The sequence below is a fragment of the Dermacentor albipictus genome, chromosome 10 (assembly GCF_038994185.2).
Source record: "Dermacentor albipictus isolate Rhodes 1998 colony chromosome 10, USDA_Dalb.pri_finalv2, whole genome shotgun sequence".
Lineage (NCBI taxonomy): Eukaryota > Metazoa > Arthropoda > Arachnida > Ixodida > Ixodidae > Dermacentor > Dermacentor albipictus.
This window is the reverse complement of record NC_091830.1, coordinates 77,876,619-77,891,971: the sequence shown is the minus strand read 5'-3', so window position 1 is coordinate 77,891,971 and position 15,353 is coordinate 77,876,619. Positions and strand designations below refer to the sequence as shown.

Genomic DNA, 15,353 nt, shown 5'->3' with positions numbered 1-15,353 from the left:
AACAAAGATTACCGATGAGGATCTGAACGAACTCACCAAAAGGTGGATAATTTTATGTTTGCCACTCTTGTTCTATTTAAACCAAAGCCTATATACAGGGTGTCCTCGCTAAATTTAGCCAGAGTTTAAAAATATGAAAATGCCATTCAGCTGGACAGAACAAAGATAATGTGATTTCCGTCGCTTGGAGATACTTAAATTAATCTTGTCACAGCGGCTAATTCGATAATTAGTCCTAATGAATTAATCAACTTCTCAAATATTATAATTGGATGAAAAGTGTCAGTGGGAAAATTGTAGGGCGGCATGAAAAGCTCCCGATACAGCTTTTTGTTACTCAATACGTGCTACATAAGAGTGTTTTTCCGAGCATGAACGCAGCCCGCAAATGCACGCAATGTTTCAGCGCGACTGGCCGCTCGAGCCACTTTGCGTGTATTCGTGGGCTTGTTTCACGCTCGGAAAAACACTCTTATGCAGCACGTATTGAGTAACAAAAAGCTGTATCGGGAGCTTTTCATGCCGCTCTACAATTTTCTCAGTGAATGTTTGCGTCTAACTGTAATATTTAAGAAGTTGAATAAAAATTAAGTAAGACTGATTATCTAATTAAGCGGAATGAAAAACGTTTGAGTGTCTCCTAGCGACGGAAAGCAACATTACTTATGTTCTGTCCACCTGCATGGCATTTGCGCATTTTTAAACTCCAGATAAATTAGCTGGTACACGCTGTATATTGTATTATGTACCTTTCATGCTCCGAAGAATATACCGGAATATAAAGGACACTTGCCTGAGCTTTTTGGAGCATTCATGAATTGTGAAAGAAGGTTCTAATTAAACTATGCAGATACCAGCGGAATCAATTTCAAGATAACCGGTAATTTAATCTTTATCTTTCTTTGGCTCACTTTTCTTTTTTCAGATGTGGTGCTGCGGTGATCGATAGATTTTAATTAAGACACTTCTGTTTTGCCGAGCCGCGTTTTGGTCCATTTAAATTAGTGCCCGCGACAGGCCATCGAAAACCTAGAAATGGCTTGCGAAGGAAAGCATCTACGCACATCGTTAGCAAGGAATAATCCGTAACGTCACATAAAACGAAAAAACAATAAACTGGTAAATTTGAAGATTTTAGCAAATTACGCATCGCGCCTTTCTTCGAAACAAAAAGTTGGGTATAATATATCAGGGATGCAGCAACAGTTCAGTATATGAAGCATCTTGTTAGTGATACTCAGGTTGTATTGGCACTAGGCCACAGAAATGCCGTAACTAAATGCACCAAGTTACGTTTAACCACTCATTAGAAAGCGTGTGTGCTTAACTTGTGATACTGCTAGTAAGGCCCCTGCGATCTAATCTTGCGATCGTGCTTGCTCCCTATTTATTGGTTGTGGGGCCGCTGTGGTCAAAGCTGCAGCGCGCCAATGGACACGTTGGCTGTGTTGCTGCCCGTGTCACTTCACGCCATTTACCCGCCGTGGTTGCTCAGTGGCTATGGTGTTATGCTGCTGAGCACGAGGTCGCGGGATCAAATCCCGGCCACGGCGGCCGAATTTCGATGGGGGCGAAATGCGAAAACACCCGTGTACTTAGATATAGCTGCACGTTAAAGAACCCCATGTGGTCAAAATTTCCGGAGTCCCCCACTACGGCGTGCCTCATAATCAAAAAGTGGTTTTGGCACGTAAAACCCCACATATTAATTAATTAATTAACTTCACGCCATTTATGGACCCTGCGTATCGCGCGCTCCATAACCGAGCTACCGTGAAATTTCTGAAAAAAGAAAGCTATACACTTCTATGCATTATAACTCCTGATTAACACATGTTTAAGTTTGGTGATTTACACTTGCCATGGCATAGCAAGCTCCTTTGAGCGCGATCACTCCCGTTGGGATCAATAAACGTACTGCGGAGCTAAGCGTCTCTGAACCGCGAGCGAGATGCTAAATTTAGCTCCACTTGCGTCATGCTAGGCACAACAACGACGCAGTCAGTTCGCGTGACGCACGCATTATCGAGTAATTAGTTTTTTTTCCCCTTACATAACAATACCAAAGTAAAGTGCCAGGTAGTGCGGTAAAAACGATGTGAGTTATAATAGTCTATGTTTTTGCTGCTTGGGGTTTCTACAAGCAACCACCTCTGGCCGATCTTAAAGACCTGTCTCGTCAAAATTCGACTGAATGAAGAGTTAGAGAATGAATCCTTCCAATTGGGTGAAATTTACAGAGTTTTCCGTTCAGAAAGGGGTGCCATATTTGTAATTACGCGTCGAAGTGTACCTATCACTAGTACACACGATCGATGCCCTGACATCGTTGCAAATGGCTGGTGGTTTCAAATTCCGTGTGTGTTGCTTGAACATAAACAGAATTTGGATATGAGGTTCCAGGTGCGAAACGCACGATCCGAAAATTACGTATGCCGTTGTGGGCAACTTTTCACGAAGTTAGGGCGTCTAAGGTTCTTTAATGTGGACATAACTCTAGACGCAAAAACTTTCTCACATTTTCCTGCCACTGAAATTAAGCCGCCTCGACCGAAATCGAACCAGTGACCTCGAGCTTAGCAGCGCGACGTCATAGCCACTGTGCTACCGTGGCAATTGGAATTACCCAGCCACCGCAGTGTTAGGGAATTTCTTTTTTTCTTCTTTCTTCCTAAATGAACACGCAATTGTCATCCCTGTTTGTCGCACTGACAGCATTTAAAGCTAGTTGGCGTGAAGCAGCATAAACATTTGCAGATTCACTTACGTCTCCTTAGGTGCATTGCACGCGGAAGCATTGAGGCTCTTCGACGCGGCACGTTTCACTCGGTCACGGGCTCGAATTGAGCAAAGTCAATTTTGAGCGTCGGCCGTCCAAACTTTGCGGCTGAGCCAATATTTTCCGAGTGGGCCTGGCCGATTTTGAACGTGGGTCAGCTCAGTTTTGGAATTCGGCTAAGTCTGTTTTTTTTTTTTATGTGGGCTACAGCGTCCTTCCAACGCCGTGGCTGTTCAACGTGGGGTTTCGCAGTAGGAGCCGCAGCAGCTTCAGGGCTGGGAACGTGACGTCATCACTTGTTCGAGTAGGTTTTGTCACCGTGGTATGTTAACGCCGGACGCTCGCCAGATTTTCGGCTTCATGGGCGCATAGTTCTTTCGCATTAAAGGCCGTTACCTGGCGTTCAACACGAGAACGCTGCAGGCGCTTTGCCATTCCGCGAGTGTTAGGCCAGAATTTGCTTTCGCTTTCGGTATTGTTTATTGCTGTAATGTTCACCTTGAAGGCACTCAGAATACAGCAATAGGTAAAGACACGTTGCAGTGTCTGTAGCGTGTTATTGGTAAGCGCGATGATTAAGTTTCGCCGCATTATAATATTGGCGGAATACGAAAACGCTCGCGCACTTAGGCGCATGAGCAGAAATTTGACGGCATCTCTCAGAGCGCTGTGGCAGATTTACGGGTTTCTATGCCATGCACCAATGAACGAATTATCAAAGTTCTGTGAAAGTACACAATGTCATCGAAGGCATCCCGAGCATGATCGGTGCCTCGGCCTGGTCGATATGTTAGCCGCAGCAACTTCTTATGTCCTCGCCCTTGTCATCACGCTCATAAAAATAAACTAGATTTCTTTTTTTAGGCATGAAAATATTGGGATTACAAATTGGTATCAGTGTCAGTCATATTAGCGCTCCGTCCCTCGCCAGATTGCAGGTGTCACATTGTAAGCCTTTAGGCATGGGGCACATGCGTACTTCGGTTTCTATAAAAACAAGTGCGCATGAAGTGTGAATATTGGTGACGCAGGCCGCAGAAACAGACTTTTGCCTATTTGTGACACTAATAAAGAATAGGTATTACATGACAGCCACGTTGGCACAAGGAAACGTAAACACGACAACGGCGTCGTCAACTCCGCAGGTTCGATCGAAGCCGAGACAGCTTGCTCTTGCTTTTGCAGCGAAACGCTTCTCGGTGACCTACTTCTTTACCGACCCGCGCGCGCATGCATATTTACGAAGGACTCGATGGGGCCGTGGTACACGAGGCTTGAACGCTTCTTTGAAGACGCACGCATTTGCGACGAATATTGGCTCTACTGCATCGTGTCTGTCTCATTCTTGCATCCGAAACTTGTCTACCTTATACTTCCGCGTACTTTGTTAGAACTAGAACTTTTCGATCTTTTCGATAAAGACTTTTACTCTTAGTACTGTTGCACATTCTTCTTATTTAGGTATCAGCTAATGAAAGAGTTCTTATTCCTTTTTTATATTTTATATAAAAAAAACGGTGACGCTGAAAAAGGGCGAAAAGCGGTGGACGCCACCGGATAGTCAACAATTTTTCTGTTTATATCATTTTAAGGAAGATGGTGGCATCTTCGTGGTCCATGCAACTTACATTGTTCATCACATCTTCTCGTGCAATTGATCGTACCTTGTTTGTGCAGATTTTTCGTGCACATTTTTTGTGCACATTTACATCGTCGTACCATCGTATTTTGCTGGCATGGCAAAAACTCCGAACAGCACTCTCGTATGCTGCACATACGTGTGATGCGAATTCAAGACGCATCATCAGTATCTATTAAAAAACCTTATGTTCTAGGTGATAGTAACAGCGCACGCCACAAAGTGTGCTCAGCGGCCACCATCAGCTCGCTTTGCACTGATCTGAAATACTTGTCTAAATGATAAATAGGACTAGTGACTGGGCTTTAAAGTAGTGTGTCAACATTAAGGGCTACGACAGACACCGCAGAGGAGGCAGCGCGTGGGGCCAGCGCGATTCACAGCAGCCGACGCAGACAGACCGTTCATGCAGTGCGTTGTTTCCATATATGGTATCGGTTACGTCACCGGTGAACAGATGACGCGCGCTACTCTGGCGTCATCCCGTAGCCATCATCGCCGCAGAGGCTGTCTTGCGCGGCACTACGCTTTCCTTCTCACGCTTTCGCCATACCTTCCTCCTCCGCTTTCCGCCTCATGGCTCCGCCGCACACTCCTCCTCCACTTTCCTCCTGGAACGCTTTTTGCTATTGCCATCTTTCATCACTCGCTGCGCTCTGCCTTCGCTCTTTCATCCTTCGCTGTGCCCGTTCGCTCGGTTACGGACGACGCCGATGCTCGCCGTAGGAACGGGGGCCTACGAGCCGTGCTCTAAAAATAATTTTGTCCATGTCGCAAACCTCTGGTGACGCAATAACGCAATGATAAGGTCGTCAAATTTCATCAATGGATTGCTGTTCTTGACTGCGCAGACTGATTGTAGCAGAAGAGCAAAATGAAAATGTTATTCGTTGTTGTTTCAGAGCTCGCCATTGAAGGAGAGATCATGAAAAAGTGTTTGAAGCGCTTCTTTACGCAAATTATTGTGACATTTCTTTGCAAGTCACTAAGCGCGTTTCTAAATTTGCTCTACGTATGCGCTCAATAAATAATTTTAACCTCGGTTGGTTTGAAGCTGCATAATTATTTTTGAGTGTCGTGCACTAGAAGTACACTAGCAGTACGTACACTGGGAAAGCTCATAAGCTGTAAACTTTCCAGATGGGAACCGTGGACAGCCCCCCCCCCCCCCCCCCCGCTACACTCCAATCCATTATCTCCAGACAGCCTTGATCGCAGTGTCAGAATATGCCGCACAACTAAAAATGACGTTTAACGAAAGACAGTTTCATTATTATTGTTAGAAGGACATCTCATTGTGCACATGCAAGGTTTTTTTTGTTTTTTTTTATTGAATAAGGGGGGATGGTTCGCGAACGCTGGAGGGTTATGGTATTTTCGCTAGAGACGGCTCGGAAGATTCTATCACAAGTGTTGTACCAAAACCTTCATATAAAGCATATAAAGAACGGCAAACAGTCCCGATTTCTAAGGAAATTGATCCTTCGAGAAGATTATTAACCAGTGATGCAAGAACGTAATGTTCACATAAAAGCAGCCTTCCAAAAACCTCAGAAGTGCCTCTTCATCTAACAGCGTCCCTTTCTTTGCCCCTACTCGACAAAGTAATTTCAAAGCGTCTACTACAAGACACGAACAACGTTTAGCTTTTTTACTGTGAGTACATTTTTCGATTCATAGTTACTGTAACTGACTGATCACATATATAGGAGATCAATGCTCGAGATGCCGCGGACAATCATAAAGCTAGTTTGGTATCGTCCGTTTTCTTTTGTATTTGGTATTCGGTGTTCCTCGGAAAATTTTCTCCTTGTTCTTTTCTCTCGTTTCACATCAGCGATTTTCACTGTGCAAGGCGGCTTTCCCTCCGATGCGCCTCTCGGAAAATTCACATTTCGGAGCCTCGTATAGGATGAAAGATTGCAGGGTGTCCGTAATTCATTTCCCCCACTTCCATCAGTCCGTCGACGAAAGGAGCCCGCAACTTTGTTGGGACGAAAATGGAAGTTCTTCAGCCTTTATCAGAATACCATAGGTTCCGTAGGTTCTTCTTTCGTTTTCTTTTTGCTTTTATTCATTGATGTTCTTTTCTTGTGCGTGTGTTTCTGGCTTCTTTACGGACAAATGCATCTCAAGCTGCCGTCTAGCTAAGCGTCCGTGAAATTGTGATGCGCTGTTGCATACCCGAGGAACTTCCATTGTGGCTACCTCATCAATTTTGAAAAAAAATTTTGAGTTAAAGTTGAAGGAGTAATAAACAAGCAAGCGAAGATGCGTGAAAGCTTTATTCTTTTGCATTGTGCTGGCTTACGTAAGCAGGAAAAACTCAGAAGAATAAATCTTAATAAGATGCCAGCCTTTTCAAAGAACCGTCGCTGAACATAACTGCGTGGCAGCAGTATATTAAACTTCATCATGCTTTGAACAAAACGAATACCAGAGGGGTAAGTACATGTGAGACTTTGAGCTAGCGTCTTGTGTTTATAGAGGGACAGTTGCCGTGTATCATTTAGCGAGATTGCCGATGAAATTGGTTGGGTAGATAAAAGCCATTTGTCCTGTTAACTGCTTTTCCTGTACAGGGACATCCTTCCTGACAGCTTTGGAGATAATTTGTTGAGGCAAATGCAAAATAGTTGATTTATCAAATCAAAGTTAAATAGAAGACCTCAGTTAAGCGTTTCACTGCAACATTTTTCAGTGTTCCTCAGATAATTATGCAAAATACAAGTGAGGCGTGCAGACAGGACACAAGAGTGGAGAAGTGGACAACACGAACGCCGATAACTTTTGATGCCTTTCTATTCCGCGAAATAATGTTTCTTGGTGTCACTTCGTTATTTTATCTTTACTTGATGTGCCCATCATATCATCCTTATAGAATGCAATCCCCCCGTCAATTAAATAACTTGAAAGTCACTGCCCGTGTTGTTACTCCATTTTTCTGTTTTGCCTCGCCCGGAGCACCAGATAATAATGACTCCAGTTCAGCAGTACTTATTAGCCGAAACCGTCAGCTTATTGTCCCATTTCGCCTGGGGGCCTTGGTCCTCATAAATGGTGTCACCGCGGTACAGGATGGACGCGATGGAGGTGCAGGACAGTTGATGCCGAGTGTTTTCTATGACAAATTATATCCAGGGTCAGTCATGGCCATTACGGCATTTGGACTACAGCACGACGACGATGGAGTGAAGAAGATGAAATTACCGAGAAAGAATAACGTCGATGTAACCACGAAGGTGGTGTGACGACTGCGGCATGAAGGTGGTTGGATGAACATTTTGAAATAATGATTGCGGCGTGACCACGGCAGCGTGGCGAATACTGCACTACTGCAATGCTATGGCGACGACTGTATGACGGTGATGGCATGATGATGTGGAGATGACGACTCCACGAGAAATTGATCACGAAGCGAGAACTACGGTGACGGAAAGACAACCGCATCATCACTATGGTTGGACTACCAACGCACAACAATTGTATGACGACGAATATATGACGACGGCACACTGAAGACCATGGCATGACAATGACGCACGTTCACGCTTGTATGACGACAGCACGATTATGGCGGCGTGATGTCGACGGGAATCTAGAAAGGGTGTTAAATGAAATTTTCAGGCTTGCGTCCATGGCCTAAGGGGCTGCTCAGCTAATGGGGCTGCTGAGCGAGCAGAACAGAAGTCTCAAACGTGTTTGCCTGGGTTGGTTGGTTGCACATACCACAGCTGGTTTCCAGCAGAACGTACTGACACGGAAAGAAAAGGTCGACTACGCGCACTCTCAGACGTGCATTTCTTTAATGTCACACGATAGGGATTAGATTGCAGCACACCAAAGTGGGATTAGTAGACTAAGATGCTAAAGTGATTAAAAAATCCGACCACACCTAAGAACTTATGAGTTGTCAATGCGAAAGCCTTAATGTGCAATTGGGGGATGTTGAGTGGTCCTTCGAGTTATGAACTCCTCGCGGGCCGGCGAGCGTGTGGACACTATTGGCCAACGTTTCCTATTTGGCAGAACACCGCTTTACTTCGATCCCAGACGTCATGTTAACCTACCCGACTGCCGTAGAATGTAATAGAGATGCTCCCAAACAAGACGCGGTGATTATGACGTCACGGAGATTGTGACGCCGGGCTTGTCAATGAAAATTTTGGTCCAAGTAGCAAGACGTCACAACGCAGAGTGCTTGGCTTGGCGCGTTTTCATTTGGCCTTTCCGTGGCGCAGTTAGAACGCACGCGAGAGCTTGCGCCGACTAGGAAGGCGCTGATAACGTAGGCTTCCGGGAGCGATAAGGAAGGTGAGGTGACATCGCGGCGATACCCTCTCCCCTGACGCAGCACCTGGCGCCCTACTGAAACAGCGTGCTTTCCCTTTCGCCCACTCTGCTCCGTCGAGACGTGCTCGTGACGTAGCGTCGCACCCAATGCGAATTTAACTGCCGTTTTTCGCGTGTACAGACGACAGACGTTGACTTTTTTGCCCAACGGACCATTTCATGCTTTCGCATAAAAAAAGGATGTTGCAAACACCACCACTCGTACACTTGCTTAGCGAACACGATAACACCTTGCCACCTTGTTGAGCTAATAGTTACGTTCGAGACACCATCTGAAGATAACCTCGGTAACACAACGTATGGTTGTCTGCCAAAAGCATAGGAGGGAAAAGGCATTTAAATGCGATTAAACACCCCTTTTATATTCGTGGACTCTATGGGCTGATTTTTTACGATTGAATTTCCTAAGTCGATTAGGTCGTCTGATATGTGAGACGCAACAACGCTGACGATATTTTTTTCTTTTTTGAAATACAATCGCTGGTTATTTTTGATGAATGTGTAGAACCGAGTGAATTCTATCACTTAAATCAAACAAAAGCACACGTCTAAACTAATGCGTTGAAGGGACGCCAACAAAGAGAGAAAAGCCAAATTGTTTTGCTTCAACACATTCCTAATCTTTAAAAAGGTTCGTGACAAATTAGAAGCGGATGACATGATTTTGGCTTTTGCTAAAATTTAAAAAAGGAACGGCGCGATTCCTGCTGCACATTTATGCACGAAAAGAGGTTGCGTGTGCGCCAAGGAAACGCGAATCCATATGTGGGATCCCTCACAATCTTATGCACGCCTTTGGAATGTAAAATTCTGCTCCACTTCTCGCAGAACGTTTGTACTTGTGACGAAAATAGTGACGCAGATGTTAACAGTATCAACCAGCTTTCCAATATAGCTTTGTTACTTAAACTCCTAATTACCGTAGGTGTCGGCATGAATGCCAACATATAACTGATTTGGAGCCCTTTGGTTCACACATGACTGATTTTCTTATTTGCGGTGTGCTCAAATATGATTACAGATAGGGACAATATGAATCCGTTGAAATATTGCGATACTTTCTATGGTATCGCTAACTACAAGTCAAAATAAGAGGCACCGAAAGTCGTAAATTTTAGAAATAAAACGGGCTTAGTACGAGGCGAATCTTATACCTCAAACTTTATAGCGCAGTTCTTATAGATAGTAGGGCGGCGTTTCGATAGGGATGGGCAAAAAACACCTCTTGCTGTGCACTTTCATTTCATACGCAGGCATATAAAATGGCGTCAAGAGCAACTATTGGGAGCAACGAAACAAAAATTCCAGAGGATGAAATTAAAATTGCTACTGCGTTGTCGCTCGGCGTGGTAGTATTGCAAGGCAGTTATTTTCTTTTCAAGGTCTTTGGCTACGCGGATGTGTGTACCGCTCGCCGGTGGTCAAATATCTGTGTTGTATTAGCGCTTAATATGCAGGAGTCTTGCGTTGCGTGCTGCATGTTAACTGCAACACCATTTTTCGTCTTTGAATGGCTATAAAACTTCGTAAATTTGTAAGTCCTGCACGCAACACAGAAAACATACCTCAGTTTCCTTGCCTTCAACGCAGAACTTTCTCATGGCTACAGGTCTCGAATGAACTGCACAAAAAGTTTACACATGGCAGTTCATTGTACAGAAGCTTGTTTTTGTTGTTTCCACACATTCCTGCAATAATAATTTCGGTAGATTCAGTTGACTAGCCAACTTTGTTCAGAGAAGCTGGTCAAAGAGGGACTAATATAGTGTCAAAGAGAAACTTGTCGCGAACAGTTATGCCACACGTTGAAATTGACAAAAGGTGGTCATTGTAGCCTTTAGTTGCGCACGTACACCAACGCCAAACACATCTGCGCACTCGCACAATACCCGCAAAGTTCCCCGAAGAATTTCGGGGTTTTTCTTTTGAAGCGCGCAACTCTTAGGTGCCGGTTCCTGCGTTTAGCGCCCGCTACAACGCCCCTTGGCCTAATTGAGCAAACGAGGAGAGCGCAGGATGGAGGAGCGAAAGCGTAGCGCAGCAGGGGATGAAAGATGGCGATAACGAAGAGAGCGCGAAGAGGAAAGCGGAGGAGGAGGGTGCAGCGGGAGCGTACGGAGCAAAGCAGAGGAGGAGAGTGCTACGAAAGGCTGAGGAGGAAGGCTAAGCGCCGCACGAGAGGGGCTCCGCGGCGGCGACCAGGCATGGGGCGAGCGCTGCGAGTGCTTCAGATCCACTGCGCATGCGCTACTTCGCCTGCGTCGCCGCTGCTAGAGAATGCGCTCCGCGCGAGCCACGCGTTCGCGTGTTCACGCTTTCTTTCTGAACAACGAGCGGCACAACCGGTGGAATACCCGCCGTGGTTGCTCAGTGGCTATGGTGTTAGACTGCTGAGCACGAGGTCGCGGGATTGAATCCCGGCCACGGCGGCCGCATTTCGATGGGGGCGAAATCCGAAAACACCCGTGTACTTAGACTTACGTGCACGTTAAAGAACCCAGGTGGTCGAAATTTCCGGAGTCCTCCACTACGGCGTGCCTCATAATCAGAAAGTGGTTTTGGCACGTAAAACCCCATAATTTGTTTTTAACAGGTGGAATTGCGTCTTCTGCCGCGGCTGGTAAACGAGCTGCCCGAGCAGGGCCTCAGCGCCGCCGCCGAGACGGCCATGTCGCTCAGAACAAACTTATTTGCTACAATATATCGCGAATTCAAAACAGCTAAAGATCTGCGCTCATAACTCGCATTAGGGAGTATCGTAATCGTTGGTGAAGTTTTTCGTTTGTGCATATTTCACTTTGTACTAAGAATACCTACGTTTATCAATTAGATGATTTCACTTCAGCATTCAGTTGCTTTTAGTTTGGTTATTGCGAATCCTCACACATTGAGGATATTTTGTCACTAGCTGCATGGTAACGGCGCTATATGAAAGTCCTGTTTGCTTTGCCGCGTATCAACACCGTGCTGAAGGAGAGGAACAACCAAAATGAGTATGTTATCTCACGGGCCTTCTCGAGAGAGCGAAAGGTGTAAAGGACAGACAGTGTTAACACGATGGCGGGAAATTACCACCCGCGGAGCATGGTTTCAAGAGGAGAAACGTGTTGTGCCTCATCCTTGCCGAAGTTAATCCCTTAATTAATCACACGGGTTGTTTCCGGGCAATTAGCGTGTGGAAAATTTATTAACACCGGAAAGACAACCTCTAAGCACAGTTAAAATTATTCAAATCCCAGGCATTTTGCGAGTCGATGTTATACGAAGTACTTTGCAAGTAGCTTGTTAGCAAGCATCGTTCAGCTTTCTGCAAAGCTTTGCCACAAAGATTATTCCTTCAGGCAAGCAACTGGGTTCGTGACGCTAAGCGTCTACGTGACGACAGCGTCAAGGCGGCGATGACGGGGACGACGATAATGTGATGGTGACCGCGATGGCATCACGGCTGGTTCGTTGTACTCTGTCGAATAAACGTTGTTGTGTTCTACCTGATGGGACATCTCATGTGGCGTTGATGCTCAAATGGGAACAGTGAATGACGAGTACCTGAGAGAGGGACTCTCGCATCGCGAACGCCATGAGGCGACTAACAGCATTCGATGTCTGTCGCAGTGTCAAGATGACTTTATTTCGGAAGAAAAAACTTTATGCAGATAGATAGATAGATAGATAGATAGATAGATAGATAGATAGATAGATAGATAGATAGATAGATAGATAGATAGATAGATAGATAGATAGATAGATAGATAGATAGATAGATAGATAGATAGATAGATAGATAGATAGATAGATAGATAGATAGATAGATAGATAGATAGATAGATAGATAGATAGATAGATAGATAGATAGATAGATAGATAGATAGATAGATAGATAGATAGATAGATAGATAGATAGATAGATAGATAGATGGTACATGCGAGAATTTCCCTTCGTCTTTTTCATTTCACTACTCGCAGTCACTGTGCGAGATATGATGGGCGCACATGGCACACAGCATTTTATTGAAGTCCTGCAATAATAATTTGAATATGACTTTCTTGATGTTTCTTTTTCTCTCGCAATGAACGAGCTGTGCCTCATAAACACATCGATCGTGTTTGCAAAAGGGAGGACCCTATCGTAAGAATTGATTAGTCAAAGGGACTATACATTGTGCGCTGTGTGTATGGTTGTTCGATTGCTTACCATAGAGCGTTGCGTCGCTGCCGTATACACTACGGATGCGCTGAAATAAGTGTATTACAGCGTGAGTGGAGCCATTATTCCTGCGCAATAACGTCTCGAGCAGACGGTCAGAAAGCGCCCGCTCGGTCCGAGCCTGGCCGTGTTTGCCGTTAATAAATTCTCTCTTTCCCTTCTTTACTGTGACCCTGTTTGCCAGCGGAATTCAAGTACCGGAACGTGTTTGCCTGCTACGGCAAACAAGGTGTTCGATGCGAAGCTCATTTAGAAACAGTAATGTAATAAAATAAACTATGGAATGCTGTAACACACACAAAGAAAACGACAAGGAAAGAAACCAGGAGACGGTCCACAAGGTGCGAGTACACGGAATAGAATTCTCGGGAGGTGAACACACTGCGAGTGCCATGCCGAAAAGAAAAGAAATGGTCCGCGCACATGGCACTGGTGCGATCGTGATGACCGGGCCCGGAGCAACGGTCGCAGTCTGACCTTTGTTGAGAACCTGAGGCTTCGTCCTCGGAGGACAAATAGTCTGATCCCTGTTAGGATAGAGGGAGACGTGGGAAGTAAGAGTTTGTTACCGCATTTTTTCGCGTGTAGTCCGTGGCTTGTGCTTGAAGACACTGAATGATTTGATAGGGAAGTGGCAAGGTGGAGCGAGAGACATAGGAGTTTAACGTTAACAATGAAGCTTCGCCAAACCACAGGATTCGCGCACGCTCGGAATAAAAAAAAGAATAATTGTTCCGTTTACATGTGTTTAGATAGCAGCTTCCGAGGCAAAGCTTCATTTTCATTTTCGGTTTCAACGGCTACTTGTACTTCGTCACCCCCACACTAGAACGAAGTACTTGTTTTCTCAAAGTAATTTTCTCAGCACATACACTTGTGTTTAGTGAACTCTTCCCTAGAGGTCACTGTGACAACACTTTCTCAACTTCGCTCAGCATAGTTTTCATGAGGAGCTATAATTAACGACTTATCTATAAGTATGCTTTGTTTATTTGTTTACTTATTTTTACACATCAGGTTCACGGTGGTCTTTGTTATCCCATGCAGGAGAGCTGGCCAGCTGTCGCCTTCAACTTTGTTGACGCAACAGAAGACACGCCGCAGTGAGGGTGAGTGTAGTGCAGTTTTCTAAATCAATCAGCAGCAGGTTTACAGCTCAGCGCGTCACCTGAACTAACGGCGTTTGCACGAAGAAAGGCGGTTTACTTGCGGACAATTTTCTGGGCCAATAAAGGAGCAGTTAAGGAGGAAAACTATTTGCAAGTAATAGCGCTCCTTACAAAAAAAAGCAGTTTCGCCTCGAAGCAGAAGCATGGATTAATTAATTAATTAATTATGGCGTTTTACGTGCCAAAACCACTTTCTGATTATGAGACACGCCGTAGTGGAGGACTCCGGAAATTTCGACCACCTGGGTTTCTTTAACGTGCACCTAAATCTAAGCACACGGATGTTTTCGCATTTCGCCCCCATCGATATGCGGCCGCCGTGGCGGGATTCGATCCCGCTACCTCGTGCTCATCAGCCCAACACCATAGCCACTGAGCAACCTAGGCGGGTAGCATGGATCGAGGAACAAGGTATTAGACAACTGCAGAAACTAAGATTCGTACCTTTATCGGCCTTATAAATCGCAGTATGAAATCGCTTAAGAATTCAATTAACAAGCATGATGTCGCGCGCGTACAAGCAAAGATTAGGAGATCTCGGTCGATGACCACGAACTCTCGCTGTCCCAACGCTAGCGCGATGAGAACGCCGTCAGCGGGTAGCGAACGCTACGCGTGGCCTCTCGCATTCACGCGTCTCTGAAACGTCAAATTGCGAGACCTGCATCAATAAGCGCCCGGGAAGACAGCGCACATTAGGCGACCAAACTTTGCACCCTCCGCAGATGGCCTCCGAGATAAGGGAGCGCGGGGCCACGTTGCGCTCGGCCTCGAAGACAACCGGGCACTTCAATTGGCCGGGCTTAAAGCAGGAGACGTGCGCTCAGCCGCTCAGTTACTGCAACAGACGGGCGGTTCTAATCCTCTGCCCAGTACATCACCTGCACAACTCCGCTCTGTAGTAACCTCGATAAGAATAAAGTGTTTCCCTTTCTGTTTACTTTATCCTGAGGAACGTAAAAAAGAAGAGGGAAAAAAGACTATGAAGGTTGCTGGAATCACGTTGGCAGAGGCCATTTATCTGCTGAGGCAAGCATCATTTGCAGAACGAAAGAAAAAGGGAAACAAAAAGCTATTCATTCAATATGAAACTAACTTTCTGGCAATGTCAATAATGGAGACTTAAAGGGTGTTCTTATATAAGTCCAGTTTCATATTTCTCAAAACTCTACTTCCATGTGCCCTGCTCATTCTTGGTTCTTTTAGTAC

At 45.3% G+C, this 15,353-nt stretch overlaps 1 protein-coding gene across 1 annotated transcript in view; it reads left to right on the top strand.

Moving 5' to 3' along the window:
- Positions 1-15,353, top strand: part of LOC139050701 (putative diacyglycerol O-acyltransferase Mb3761c) — a 521,464-nt gene that overhangs the window by 194,222 nt on the left and 311,889 nt on the right. Inside the window, exon 3 of the mRNA XM_070527326.1 lies at positions 14,023-14,084. The gene's annotated coding sequence lies outside the window, so the exon portion shown is untranslated. The remainder of the gene's footprint in view (positions 1-14,022; positions 14,085-15,353) is intronic.